We start from the raw sequence: 15,450 nt of genomic DNA on the forward strand, positions 1-15,450 counted from the left end.
TAAACATGTTTAATTACTTACTGATGAAAAAGGTACCCTTGCTATTTTTATTTGAGTTTGTTCAATATAACTTTGCCAAATTTCTTTTCAGAAAAAATATGCTCTCTGCTTTCCAGCAAACTCACTTTAAATACTTACTTGCAATACTTTTTTTACAAAAAGAGATATGGGCAGTGGACCACTTTCACAACTACAAAGCACCAACTCAAATATCACCAATATTCATATACATTCAATCTTTCAAATAGCGTGCAATTTTCAAATACTCCCTGCCCTGAGAGTATATCCCAAATCCTTGGGAAAAATCAATGTTATGCCAAACTTTGAAAAGCACCGCCAACAAGTTTTCGATCTCCACCATGTGTGGTTAGTAAAGTCTAGAAGCAATAAATATTTCAAATTGAAGGACGCTGTATTCGTAAATGCAAAAAAGTTCAAGATTCCTTTAATAATCCATTTGAAATGCCAGCCAACGCGTTTCGTTCCGTCAAGCGGAACTTCTTCAGGGCGCAATGAATGTAGTCAGGTGTCTTAATCTTCCAAATCACAGTATCGCGGATGGGATACAAGTCAGTTCCCTCAATACGGGTAATTGATAAGCGGGCTCGATCCAGAATCAAAGATTTTTACTCTCTTATTGATTTATCAGATAGTTTCTTGCCAATTATTTCGACAAATCTATTTACGATGTGATATACACCTTACGATTTCGAAGGGTATGTTCCTCGGAAATTATTCCTATCTCTCCATCCTGGTTGTTGATATTATTAGATACTTTTCTTAAGGGTACTAACCTTAGATAATGTAACGTGCACGTTCTGCACCGTTATTTGGTCAGACTTCTATATCCTCAATGTGACTCACAGTTTCCAATTGTTTAAGGCAGTAACCTGTCAGGGTCAAGTTATAAGACCCCCAATTGGCGTCTTGGTAATCCGCACGCCGGATCCTTTCCCGCAAAAGTTGCCATACTTATTTATACAGGTTTTAAACAGTTAAGTTAGCTTTTTGGAAAACATTTACTCCAGGCTGACACTCCCATTCACATTGTAAAAATTTCCTGCAAAAATAGTGTCTAAAGGTGCTGGTGTTGTCACGTACTTGACGGTCTCGAAATGAAAAGCAGTAATTGTAGTGCATTATGGGCACCATTGTTTACTGCTGAAACGCTAGCCTAGTTTTCTGCCTTTTTAAAAATAATTAATGAAACCGTAAATAAAATATCAGCATTAGGCCACTTTTTAAATATATTCATTTTTATTGTTAAACACGTTTTTTATGAAATTCTTTGTGCAGAACCTCAGCACTCCACCTAGTGACTATCTGAGTTGCTACACTTGTATATCTATTACTACTCTTCAGAATTTTTATGACAAGCCCTACTTAGTAAAACTACATTTTGTCGAGGTAGCCCAACTCCAATTAGCAGCTAACATGTTTAATAGTGAACTGGCCCAGCATGTAAGAAGTTAGGTGACATTTGTAGGTAAAATCAAAGCTAGCAGAACAAACATGATATTTACTGGTACAAGCCATGGGAGTTCCATACCTCGCAGACTACCGACCTAGTCTTAGGGGGTCTCTGATGAACAGGCACAGGGGGGATAAACCATCATTTCCCCAAACCTCAAAGGCTTGGCTGTACACATACCACAAGTCAAATACCCTCCTGACAGGACCTGTCTCGAAGTGATTGTTCCTCATTTCAAACTTTTGTGAGGAGACAACATTCTGCTCACGTGTAATTTGACTGTATACGTCGCCCTTAAAATCGGGCCTTTTCTACATAAGACATTATCCATATATATGTATGTGTGCTAGCTTTCCCCTAATAATATAACTGGCACATTTCGAATTTTTCCATGTTATATTAAACATTTGGGCCGGAAATATTCCCTAAAACGTTGCGGTTTTAAATGCCGGGCACCTCTGTCGAGAGTCTTTCCTAATAGCTGCGAGATTGTGATGGGGGCTTTCTCGGTTACTTCAATGGTTTTCCGGGAGCTCACACCATAAATGTCATAAATTGATGAGTTTTTGTAATCTATTACCTTACTTTTAATAACGTGTATGATGATCCAACACCACATGTGTTGTTTTTATGCAGAATGCTGCTTTGGCGGAGGACTTTTTTCTGTTGTGCAGCAGCGTCTACAGAATGCTTCCCCTCACCTTTTGCAGAGACAGTTTCTGTTCACTCTGCACCTTTTGATGTGGGGTCACTAACGTATGAAATTTTTGGTACATTTAAACGGGTTACATGGCGCACATATTAGGCCCCAAACAGCGCGGACACTGTCATGTTGAGTGTGCGGGAACATCTGTCAGCATTTCCTAGAGCTCGCAGGGACATGGACCCTGGGCAAGATTCCAGACCAGTTGGACTTTCAGAGGCGGGCTTGTCAGGGTCTGGGCGCCTGGCCCGTGGTAGCTTTCAGCGCGCACATGACCCTTATGTACCCCTTTCAGTGTCTCCAGTGCGGACCCCAGAGAGGATTGCCTCATTCCTCTGCAGTGACATTCACCTAAAGCCCCACGATGTCACATGGTCTAACCCTGGCAGGCTGTAGTTTTTGAGGACATCCATAAAGCACCCCACAATGGTACTGGGTTTTCACCGATATCTAAACCCTTAATGTGCAAGGTCAAAATGCAAGGATTTGACGAGACGGACAACCCCAGATGCTGCTGGGGGTCTGCTCTCTTTGGCAAGGCATTGTAGGGGCCTTCTCACATCTGTCACGGTTTATAGGGACACATATTTTAACCCAGGCCGGGTTGTTTGGGGGGCTACTGCTATAAAACACACGGTGTGGGACGTGCCCCCTCATTTATTGCCTAATGGCCAGGGGCAAGCAGAACACGAGAATTGAAAGCGTCACAGATTGTGTGAGCGGCAAGGCGGGCGGAACGGGGGACGACCATAGGGATTTTTTTCGCAGAGGCTTCCTCTCCTGTTTATTGTTTGGGTGTGCCGATTCGTTCTGCTGCCGCACATGTGATTTGCAGGGCTTTATCAATTAACGCCGAGTCCTGGTTTGCAGGGTTTATGGTCTTCCAGGACACGGCTCGATTTACAGGGTCCTTTCCAACAAAATTACTGGTAGAACGTGCATGAACACGGCGCCACATCTTGTCCCGATTTGTATAACTACAGTGCACTAAAGCGCTCCGTGTCAATCACTAGTACACACTAGTAAAAACTGGAGCAAAATCGGAAGCCTCATATATTTATAGCGGTGCGCACTCATGGCTTTTGTTGCCCTCCCCTTTTGCCGCCGTAGGCGGCCGCCTAATCTTGCCTAATGGTAGTAACGGCCCTGCCTGTGCCTCCCGCAGCGCAGGACGCACGCGGGCACACCTTGGCCCTACCTGGGCAAAGCCCCTGCCAAGGGCGGGCCCGTCCGCGCCCGTCAGAGCCCTAAGGAGGCTTGGCCACTCCCCTTTCAAGCTCTAAGCGGCACCTTGGACTCAGCGAGAACACAGGGTGAGTGCTGAGTTATTCATCCCCAGATAATTCCATAGGCAAGTCTAGTAATTGATATTGCTTAAAAGCAAACGCTGAGTTGTCATAATGGGAAAGCACATCGTGCTACCACAAGCACGCCCAATCACTGATAGCATTACCAGCATGCTTGACAGGGTGGTTAACATTGTTTCAGGCGAAAGTGAACTTACAGAGCGCTGTTTGTCACTAGGCACTGAGGGCTGAGCGGACATTGCCGAATTTAGAGGCATATCAACTAATCATGCACAAGACCTGCCCCCATCACAGCCCCATTGAACTGGCAGTTATAAATCTCCAATTGCAAGCGGGAGCACAAGTGGGCTCAAGATAGTTGAGTCTCACCCAGACATAGACACAGAAATTGCTACACCTGTGGGAATCCCAGCCGTCAAACGAAAGAGGAGGAGCAGGAAGCCCATTTGTACTAAAAGGAACCAGCCCACCCGAACAGGTCCCTCTTGAACCTGTCTGTCCGCTTGGATACAGCTATCCTCAAGTATTGGCATTTCTGGAATCTCTGACCCCACTGCGACAACACTTAATAAAAATCTGAGCCATTTGATCGGTACACAGACTGAGACGATACTGGACCTTGAGAACCTTGGGGACGCTATTGCCAATATTGCCTCTGCGATGGATACCAAACAAATCAAGGAACACTTAGACATGAAATTTTCATTATTTCAGGATCGTATAAACAATCTGGCCTTACTCATAGGGGGCTCTGGCCAATCAGTAGCTAATGTACAAATTGGAGCAGATAAAGGGGGAGGGAGAGGGTCTATTGCTATAACGAGCATCCCAACTAATGATATCCAACCCCGTACTGTCAGAACCCCCACCCTTGCAAGCAGCACGTGCACTACATGCAGACAAGTCAGGGGATATTTCAACCCCTCTCTAATGGGCATGGTACTACACCTACAGTTGAACTGGCTACTACCTCACAGCCCAATTCCATTTTGGGCAGTATAAATAGACCCAACAGACCCAATGGAGCAAACCAAAATTCACAGCCCGACAAATTGAGTAGCAATGTATCAGCTACTCTCAGTAGAAGTCTCAGGAAAGCAAATCCGGATGTCCTGAGCTTGCCACCTGCTGCTTGCCCTTATGTGCTGGTGTTAGCAGGTGTACGACCCTAAAGAGGGATCAGAATGAATCATGGGCCAATTACGCAACAAATGTGTGGACTGGCTATTGAGGAATAGGAGGTTCCACCCATCAGACATGAATAACATTATCATGGCACGCAGAGTTGGGTGGGTTGGTGCATCTTCAAAGAACATAGAAGGGGGCTGCATTGTAATTCATTTTTGCTGACCATCTATGGTGAGACACCTATTAAGAGCATGCAAGCCCACAACAATTAATAGCACCAATATATGTCTACTACCACTTGGCTATTTTTATGAATTACGGTTCCCGCACTAATGAGGTCCCCCACCCACCATATTTATCAGGTTTTTGGCTCTGTCTGGGTTGGACACCCAGGACTGACTATCGTCCACCCTGGAACTCTCTGACCCAGTTGCTGGACCACCATCTCTCCCTCCAGCAATTGAGCCTACTAGCCCACACATACCAATAAAGGCCCTAGCCAGCCCAGATCTTCGTATTTGAAGCTGGAATGTTGCAGGGCTGCATTCCAAGCTGCACCAACCTGACTGGTTAAAACTCATAAGAGAGCAGGATATCCTCTTGTTCCAAGAAACTTGGACAACCCAAGATGTATTTATTGATGGGTTTGAATGCTACAACACCCTGGCAACAACCCCTAAGCATGGTCGACCCTTTGGGGGACTATCAATTTGGGTAAACATTGCTGCGGGCGGTAGTATCAAAACCGTAGGCACTAATAACAATAACTTCCAAACCATACTGTATACAAGGGGGGGTTCTTTTTCCTCAATTAACTTTTACAGTAGTGATTTTCACTCCATACCAAATGGGACTTTTATGAATTTATTTGATTTTATTGCGTCTATCTAAAAACCAAAAGACTGTTTTAAGACAACTGGAATCTGCCTAGGAGGCAATTTTAACTCTAAATTACCCCAACTCTGGCCAAGTAATCAGCCATGTAGCAGGGGACAAAACTGCCAGAGGGGCAAGGAATTAGTGGACGATTTGAATAATCATAACATAATTAACGTCACGGAGATTGCTGCAGTAACAAAAGATAATGACCTCTCGAAGCCGACATTTAGGGAGAGGGGCTGTGCGTCCACGATTAATTATGTTTTCATCTCCCCTGTCTTAGAGGTCCGCTTGTTGAAACCAGAAATTATTGCCACAACTTAAGGGGCCAAACACAAGAGGAGTACCAGGCTGTTCCTAAAAGGAGTGCTCAGTGGTCGAAGACAGGTTTAGGATTCTGTAGGACGGAAAAAGGTGCCTACAAATGGGCATCCATTTTGTTGGATATAATGGCCTCACACACCCATGCGAGTGTCATGCTTCATCATCGGCAATGCTCCTCGTTGGGTCGGCGGTGCAATACCCAACGGGCAACACCTCAAAGAGGGGCTGTTTGGCGGAGATCTTTTTCCAACTGCCGTTTAGGTGAAGTGCGGGTGTGGGGCCAGGGGGGGTGTAGACGTACAAGAAGGTTAAAATGGGCGTAAGGGTACCAGGATCAATTTTATTCTGGAGGTCCCTAGGCTCCAATTAAAATTCAAACAAGGACTAGACTTGTAGGGAAATAATGTATCCTAGTACAAGGCTAACCTGGTATGTGACTGGGTCGACATGTTTCTCGCCACTATGTCAAATTGACTGGCGATTCCTCAGGACCAGTGTCTGACTGTGTTGTTTAAAAGATAACTGTCTACAGTGTAGCTGTTCCGATATTTTGCATTGTCAAAATAAGGGGAAGTAGTGAAACCTGTGTTGCGCTCAGTGTTCCTGGATGGGGAAGAAAAAAGAGAGAGCAATTCAAACAGTATACATAAACCTGTGACAAGGTGGGTGACCTGATAGCACTCTGTGTTACATGCCTGTGGTTGTGGTACTAGCATGTGATTAAAGCACTAATAATTCATCCTTGGTGAGCACAGTGCGCAGCATGCTCATGTGGAGAAACATAGTTAAAAACAAGGCTGCAGTATTCAATAAATGACACAAGTTTGTTAGGCACTCACCTATCGGGTGGTGGTAAGCTACAACAACAGTACCCGGCGGGTAGAACAGCGGGTGATCCTCATAGTGTGAATAGGCTGGTTGATACACAACTGGCATTAGGCAGCCACTAGTGAAACACATTCCATCCTATGTCCAGGACACAACCGATGTCCTACGCCTACTGGGTACTTTTGAAGATAGCTCCCAGATAGACTTCCTCATCACCCTAGATGTTGAGGCCCTCTACACCAACATCCCACAGAGGGCCACACTAGGGGTGATTGAGGAAGTTCTCAACGCAGAGCTATGGGACTCACCTACGCCCACTACATTTATCATGGAATGTGCTACCATGGCCCTGACGGAGAATTACTTCGAATTCAAAGGCCAATATTACCACCAAACCCAGGGGACATCAATGGGGAGTACATTTGCTCCGAGCGTGGCCTGCCTTTACATGGCAGACTTCGAAAGGAAGCATATCCACGGCCTCGTCAACCCCTACCATAACAACATAAAGTTATGGAAGCGTTTTATTGACGATATTCTGATCTTCTGGGCCGGGAACAAAGAAACTTATGAGGCATTTTTTGAATGGATTAACACTGTCAATCCATTTCTGCACTTCACCATAACGGCATCTCCAACAGAGATCTAATTTTTAGACCTGACAGTTATGGTGGGTGACAGACACCTCACGACCACCATGTTCAGAAAAACTACTGACCAAAATAGCCTCCTCCACTACACTAGCAACCATCCGAAAGCTTTAAGGGACAACCTCCCTTTTGGGCAATTTTTGAGGGTGAGGCGTAATTGTAGCCAAGTTTCTGAATATCAGAAACAATCCACCTTCTTGTCCAAAAATCTATTGGAGAGAGGGTATCCGTACCGGGAGGTCACAAGAGCGAGGAAACGAGCTTTCAACAACCACAGGGATGGTCTACTAGAAAGTAAGGAACAGAACCTGGGTTTAGAGGAGCCTTTGACATGTGTGACGACATTTACACCAGCGTCCAACGCAGTCAAAAGGGCATTCAAACGCCATTGGCAAATCTTGAACACTGGAGACATGAACTTTGATCCCCCACGGTTTGCCTTCAAACGGTCACAAAATGTGAAGGATATTTTGATACACACAAGACCTAGGAAATCCAGACTGGCTAGCCAACGCACACTGTGGAATCTACCACCGGTCACGGGTCACTACTCTTGCGGGTCCTGCAGCGTTTGTCCATTCACGGGCACATACAAATCTATTCAACTAACCCCGACCTTTTCAGGGGAGCTACGAGGCCACACAAATTGTAACACGGCTAAATGTATTTACCTCATCATATGCCCCTGCAATCTGTACTATGTGGGGATGACCACACGCCCGGTCAAAACACGTTTGGCGGAACATCGCAGTAGTTTCTCTGCAAAAAGGACCACACAAAGATGTGCAAGCATTTTCTTGAATTCAACCACAGTGCTGACGCCATTAAGTGGCTGATACTGGAAGCAAATGCAGGCTCAACTAAACAAAGCTTGTTCTACAAAGAACAAAGATGGATCCATCGATTGTCCACGGACACCACGGGCCTTAATGAGGATATCCCCTGGGCTGCCCTGTGAAACTGGGTCGCCAAGACTTGACACGAACGCAGCCTCATGTTCAAACATGAACCATCCATACTATGCGCCCTACCTATCCTCATTACATCTATTGGACATTAAGCCACTACAACTATAATATTTACACCAATTCATGTAGGTTGGTGGTATGCCATGATCATTCCATAGTTTTCCGGTACACTAAGAACAACCACCTCTCTTAGTACCCTGGGAAACTCCTGGAAAACAATAACTTAGACCCAACGGGCACTTGAAGACATATGGGGTTCATTCTGATACATAAGGAACATACCTTCATCCACGGGACAAAACAAGTCATTAATGTCCCTGTTTATAAAGTCACCTGAGTAAGATTAGTCCGATTATTAAAAATCCGGTTCTAAACTTTATAGTTTACATCAGGTTAAAGACATAACATTCACCGTTCCCCATTAAAAGCTTCACATATCCTGATTCTCGAGCACCACTGAGAAATGGCCGCCGAAAGTTACAACACCTACCACTTCCGGGTAAGCTCCACCTCTACCCCGGAACACGCAAACACGCTTCCGGTCACGTGAAAGACCCATTACAAAATGAGGACATGCGAGCAAGAACCCATCTACCCGGGACCGGCGGTGAGGGGTAGGTCTCACGAAGGAGACGCGGGATAACGAAAGTAAGTCTCCCTTTAGGCCAGTCACCTGAGAGCACACGAATATGCCGTTCGGCAGCCTTGTTATGGATTTCTCGACATATCCATCTTCTAAGCAGGGCATGAATTTGGGATGAGCAGCTCGGCGCGCAATCTGCAGCCGGGCACGCTAGACCAGCACTCGGGGATATTGGGTTTTTGACATCGACCCATGATCAGATGACCTGCCTCTATATACACATTTCCTGTGCCTCAACCCAGATACTAGTATGGTCGAGACTCGCTATCAGCCGCATGATCGACTAGTTAATAGTCTGGGCGAGATTATGGAGGGGCATTCAAGGTTCATGACAATATCGAGATGGGTGATATCTTGCTGATTGCAAGACAACTGCGAGAGTGTGGCATGTTTTTCAACTAAGCCGAGTGAATGTATATTTGCGGTTGGAGGCGGTTTGGGGCACCGTGCATTAAACACATCCAAGTAAATAGACTGCTCGTTTCCCAAACTCTAGTAGCCATTTGTAATTCCAAAATGCCCTTGACACCTCTGCTACTTTAAAGGACAAGTCCAATTACACTACAACATACGGCATAGAAACGAGTGAGACCATTAGTATGAAACTGCACTTTTACATATGAAAGATGTTTAATGCTGATATATGCCTAATGCCAGTTGTGTATCAACCAGCCTATTCATACTATGAGGTTCACCCGCTGTTCTACCCGCCGGGTACTGTTGTTGTAGCTTACCACCACCCGATAGGTGAGTGCCTAACAAACTTGTGTCATTTATTGAATACTGCAGCCTTGTTTTTAACTATGTTTCTCCACATGAGCATGCTGCGCACTGTGCTCACCAAGGATGAATTATTAATGTTTTAATCACATGCTAGTACCACAACCACAGGCATGTAACACAGAGTGCTATCAGGTCACCCACCTTGTCACAGGTTTATGTATACTGTTTGAATTGCTCTCTCTTTTTTCTTCCCCATCCAGGAACACTGAGCGCAACACAGGTTTCACTACTTCCCCTTATTTTGACAATGCAAAATATCGGAACATCTACACTGTAGACAGTTATCTTTTAAACAACACAGTTAGACACTGGTCCTGAGGAATCGCCAGCCAATTTGACATAGTGGCGAGAAACATGTCGACCCAGTCACATACCAGGTTAGCCTTGTACTAGGATACATTATTTCCCTACAAGTCTAGTCCTTGTTTGAATTTTAATTGGAGCCTAGGGACCTCCAGAATAAAATTGATCCTGGTACCCGTACGCCCATTTTAACCCACTTGTACGTCTACACCCCCCCTGGCCCCACACCCGCACTTCACCTAAACGGCAGTTGGAAAAAGATCTCCGCCAAAGAGCCCCTCTTTGAGGTGTTGCCCGTTGGGTATTGCACCGCTGACCCAACGAGGAGCATTGCCGATGATGAAGCATGACACTCGCAAGGGTGTGTGAGGCCATTATATCCAACAAAATGGATGCCCATTTGTAGGCACCTTTTTCCGTCCTACAGAATCCTAAACCTGTCTTCGACCACTGAGCACTCCTTTTAGGAACAGCCTGGTACCCCTCTTGTGTTTGGTATCTCTAGCGAACACCAGGACTGGACCTTCCGCTCCCCCACTTGAGCGGCAAATTCGCTAGACTTAGCACATGGTGAGAATCCTCTGTGTGCTCTGTCCCTATTCCCTTTTGTTGAAACCACAACTTAAGGGGACCATAATCCTATCCAAATAGTGTTAAGATTATCCCCTGGCCCAACGCCCAATACAGAATGTGGGGCCAGGAATTTATCACCTTTAACGGATAATCTAAGATTAGCGTGGTGGGGCGTTAATAACACCAACTTATTTTGCTCAATTGTCAGGGATAACTTGAGCCTTATTAACTCTTGTCTGTTTGCTCAGGACCCATACCCTGAGCTAATTAATGCATTTACCAACATTTTTGAGCCATTAAATCCTTGCTGTCAAAACCCACCATCAAAGTGTGAAGCAAATCTAGTTGGTTTAATCATGCATGTTCAGAGGCTAATAGGGAGTTACGTAATGCGCTGTCACATAGCCCGAGGTGTAATTCACTGATTATGTTGTGAATGCAGAAGTATAAGTCAGCTATTGCTAAAAGGAAGGAAGAACTATTAAGTGAGCACTGGGACCCGCTTGTTAATGAAGCTAGCTTAAAAAACGAGAACATATTTTGGACTACTGTTAAAGATCTAAGAGCAATGGGACAGCAGCTAACTCTCATAAGCTGCAACATAACAGGTGCAACCTGGGAAAGTAATTTTTCGACAACATACCTAGTGCCTGCACCAGAACTTGATCCCTTCAAGCATAGGACTCCATCTAGGGTCCCAATATCGCTAACAGAGTTTGAGGAAGCCATCCGTCAGAGCTTGGGCAACAAAGTCCCAGGTCCGGATGGGCTACCAATTGACCTCATATAGTGCTAGAGGCACTCTTGTGGTCTGACACCCTGTGATGAACTTTAACTACCATTATTTTAATTGACTTTGGTGCTTTTTTTATCCTAGCCTGAATGTCCTGCATATGCCTTGTTTCTCTTAAAAGTGTATTTCTTGTAATCTTGCAGTCTTTCAGTGGGAGCTGTCATGGAATAGAACAGTCTTGCCAAGAACAGAACGTGTGGGATGTGCATTTGAAAGCATGAGGGAGAGAGAGGTGTGGAATTTAATTTTTGGTCTCGAAGTGCAGTGTTATGAGCAGTGGTGCCCAAATGTGCTCTGTGTTGTACATTGAGAGATGAAGTATGTGATGCTATAATCAGTGGTGTACAAATGTGTACTGTGTTGTTCATTGAGAGATGAAGTATGTGATGCTATAAGCAGTGATGCACAAATGTGCACTGTGTTGTAAATTGATAAGTATTATGAAGTTCTTACTATTGGCTTTGACATGGCGTCATGTCATCCTAAATTCTCACTCTGCCAGGCTTGAGCTTTATCTGCGCACACAGCCACTCTTGCAAGTTGTTTGGGTTAATCACATTCAAGGATTGTTTTTGTGAGAGATTGTTTAATGTACCCTGGAAGGCTTTTGTGAGCTTCGTCAAGATAAAGGCTGGAACATGCGAGATGAAACGTGGAAACTCCTTCCTGCAACGGAATGCTTGCTTGAAAGCTGGCCAGTCCTGGTAAGATTTCTTTGGTGCAGGGAGGACATTCTCGGACCTTCTAAGGTGAGTTTTGAGACTATAAAGCTGAGATTTGTTGACCGCTGAGTTTGGGTGCTCACTTACAGAGTAGACGTACTGCTGTAAGACAAACTGAACTTGAGTCAAGGACGAGAGTCCAAGCCAGCTGTAAACAGGCCCGCAGCGAGAAGTGGTAATGATGTCGAGTGAATGATCAGGTGAGGTGATTTGTTTCTGACTAGTGCCATTGTAATATGTAGTTCCAGTGGCTGTGGTCATTTGAGGTGTTTGAGTTTTGAATATTGCCATTGTGATGTGTGGCCAGTGGCTTTGATCATTTGAGGTGTTTTCTTTGTGATGAGTGAGGTGCACATCCAAAGTAATCATTTTATGTATCTTGTGTATATATATCTTTCTGATCTCTTGCAGGACGTCTCATTATATTTTCTTGAGTGTTATCTCATATTATATGCTGCTTGTTTGTTCATCAGTTTTATTCATGCATTTAACTGTTGCATTTACCAATCAATCAATCAATCAATCAATCAATCAATCAATCAATCAATCAATCATTTGTAAAGCGCAAGGGTTTCAAGGCACTGAGGGTGGGGAGAGGGGGGTGCTGTTGCTACTGGTCGAACAGCCAGGTCTTGAGTTGTCTCCTGAAGGCTAGAAGGTCTTCGGTTTGTCGTAGGATGAGGGGGAAGGTGTTCCAGGTCTTGGCGGCGCAGTGGGAGAAGGATTTGCCTCAGGCTGTGGTTCTACGGATGTGTGGGATGGTAGCCAGGGAGAGGTCTGCGGAGCGGAGTTTCCTGTTGGGTACGTAGAAGGAGAGTCGGCTGTTTAGATAAGCTGGGCCGGTCTTGTGGATTGCCTTGTGTGCGTGTATCAGGAGCTTGAAGGAGATTCTTTTGTCAACAGGGAGCCAGTGCAGGTTCCTCAGGTGGGGGGTAATGTGGTCGCGGCACGGGACGTCGAGGATCAGGCGTGCGGAGGCATTCTGGATTCTTTGCAGTCTGTTGATGAGCTTGGTCGGGGCTCCGACATAGAGGGCGTTTCCGTAGTCGAGTCTGCTGCTTACTAGGGCCTGGGTGACTGTTTTACTTCTGTCTGTTGGGATCCATCTGTAGATCTTGCGGAGCATAAGGATGGTGTTGAAGCAAGTGGAGGGGACAGCATTGACTTGTTTGGTCATGGCGAGTTTCGAGTCGAGGATGTCTCCCAGGTTGCGTGCGTGGTTGGTGGGTGCGGGTGGTGTTCCCAGCGGCGCGTACCACCAGGAGTCATCCCATGCTGAGGGGTTGGGCCCGAGGATGAGGATCTCAGTCTTGTCTGTGTTCAGTTTAAGGAGGCTATCCTCCATCCAGTCGGCGGCGGCCTTCATTCCCTGGTGGAGGTTGGATTTGGCGGTGAGGGGGTCCTTAGTGAGGGAGAGGATCAGTTGTGTGTCGTCGGCGTAGGAGATTATGTTGAGGTCGTGGTGTTGGGCGATGTGTGCGAGAGGCGCCATGTAGACGTTGTCCAGCGCTTGGACATTGCCAGCAAGAACAGCAAACTGGATAATCATTGCCAAACAGAATACAGCACAAAAGAAGCCTCAACAATATTCAGGAAAGAAGGGAACCCAAGACAAACTCCGACCATTCTCCAGCACAACCACAGGAGAAATGGTAGTAAAGATACAGTAATTCACTCCAGCCACAAGAGACAAGCCGAAAGCTGTCCTACCACAATTCAAATCAGCCCTGATGAAGATCTTGATGTAAACAAAGTGTACTGGTCCCACAGCTGCAAGGTCGAAACGCGTCGGCATATTTTAGTGGTTTAGAAATATTCAGCAAAACAGAAGTCGCTGCTTCCTTCAGCCGGGCATATTTTAGTGGTTTAGAAATATTCAGCAAAACAGAAGTCGCTGCTTACTTCAGCCGGTAGAGTTGGACTAATACAAACTCACTTTAAAAATCCTTAAATAGTTCTCGACCACTAAAAAGGACCTGAAGATTAGATACGTGCAGAGGACTAAGTTGGACCCAGTCCAAGCACGATAGACATCAGTAGGACACTACGACTTTATAGGATCCCACACAGTGTTAATATTCCTTGCTAATAAAAGCGGAAAATATATTCTTATGCATGAAGTAAAAGAAAGACGATGTAATGTATAAGAATTTCGAACTTTTGAATGTATTCATGTGTACTGTTGTTTAATAACTAAAAGTAAGTCCAGTGAGTAATGTATTGTTATTATGTGTTTTTTGTATATTTATTTATTTATTTATTTATTTATTTTATTTATTATTTATTTAGTGTGTTTTATATAGCGCGCAGCTACCCCAACGGGGTGTCCCGGCGCTTCAGCAGCTGTGCAGGATCTTACTCGATTGAGGGGAACGTTAACAGAAGAGGAGAGTTTTTAGAGCTCTATGGAAGGGTATTTCATCTTTTATTATATGAACAGAAACAGGCAATTTTTTCCATAGGGCAGAAGCGTTGACCTGAAAAGTTTTGCCCCCTGAACGAGCTCTTTTGTATCTAGGAGTAGACAGCAAGTGTTGGGAGCTAGAACGGAGACTCCTAGCATTGCTATAGGGCTGGAGACAGGAGGATAGATAGACGCATCCTTTACCCCTGAGTGAACGATGGGCTAGAGTAAGAGTCTTAAATTCGGCTCTTCTTTGAATCGGTAGCCAATGCAGTGCCCGTCGGTGGGAAGAAATGTGCTCTCGCAGAGAGATACCACAAACTAACCGAACTGCTGCGTTTTGGACTATCTGAAGCCTATCTAAGAGGCCAGAAGCCAGCCCCAAGTAAAGACCATTCGCATAATCCAAATGCGAGGTGATAAGGGCCTGAACAATCGTTTTCATGGTGTTGGAGGGGAGAAAATTAATACATTTCTTAATCATCCTAATCTTCAAAAAGCAGGAGAAGGACACTGATTGAACTTGATTTTTAAAAGAAATGGTGGTGTCCCATCTAACCCCCAAGTTTCTAACTGATTCCTTCGGGAGGGGGCAGAGCTTAGGTCGAGTGGCCACCAGAGGTTAGAATCCAATGGTGATGGCTGATGAAAGAATAAGACCTCCGTTTTCCCGCATTAAGTCGGAGGAAATTATCATCCATCCACCGAGCAATCTTACGGAGACAGTTTTTTAATAGGTCAAAGGTGGTTGCAATAGGGATATCATCATAGGCAAACAGGAGTTGAATATCGTCTGCATATGAGATGACCTTAATTCCCAGCTCCGAGATAAGTTCTGCAAGTGGGGAAAAGTACACGTTAAATAATAAAGGACTCAGTGCCGAGCCCTGGGGGACTCCCCATTTTATTGGGCGATGATTTGACATAAAAGGGGGTGTAGACACTGCCTGTGTCCGATTGGTAAGAAAGGA

At 45.1% G+C, this 15,450-nt stretch overlaps 1 protein-coding gene across 1 annotated transcript in view; it reads right to left on the reverse strand.

Moving 5' to 3' along the window:
* Nucleotides 1-15,450, reverse strand: part of LOC144768680 (putative DBH-like monooxygenase protein 2) — a 574,472-nt gene that overhangs the window by 14,232 nt on the left and 544,790 nt on the right. The window lies entirely within an intron of this gene.

This window comes from Lissotriton helveticus, chromosome 7 (assembly GCF_964261635.1).
Source record: "Lissotriton helveticus chromosome 7, aLisHel1.1, whole genome shotgun sequence".
Lineage (NCBI taxonomy): Eukaryota > Metazoa > Chordata > Amphibia > Caudata > Salamandridae > Lissotriton > Lissotriton helveticus.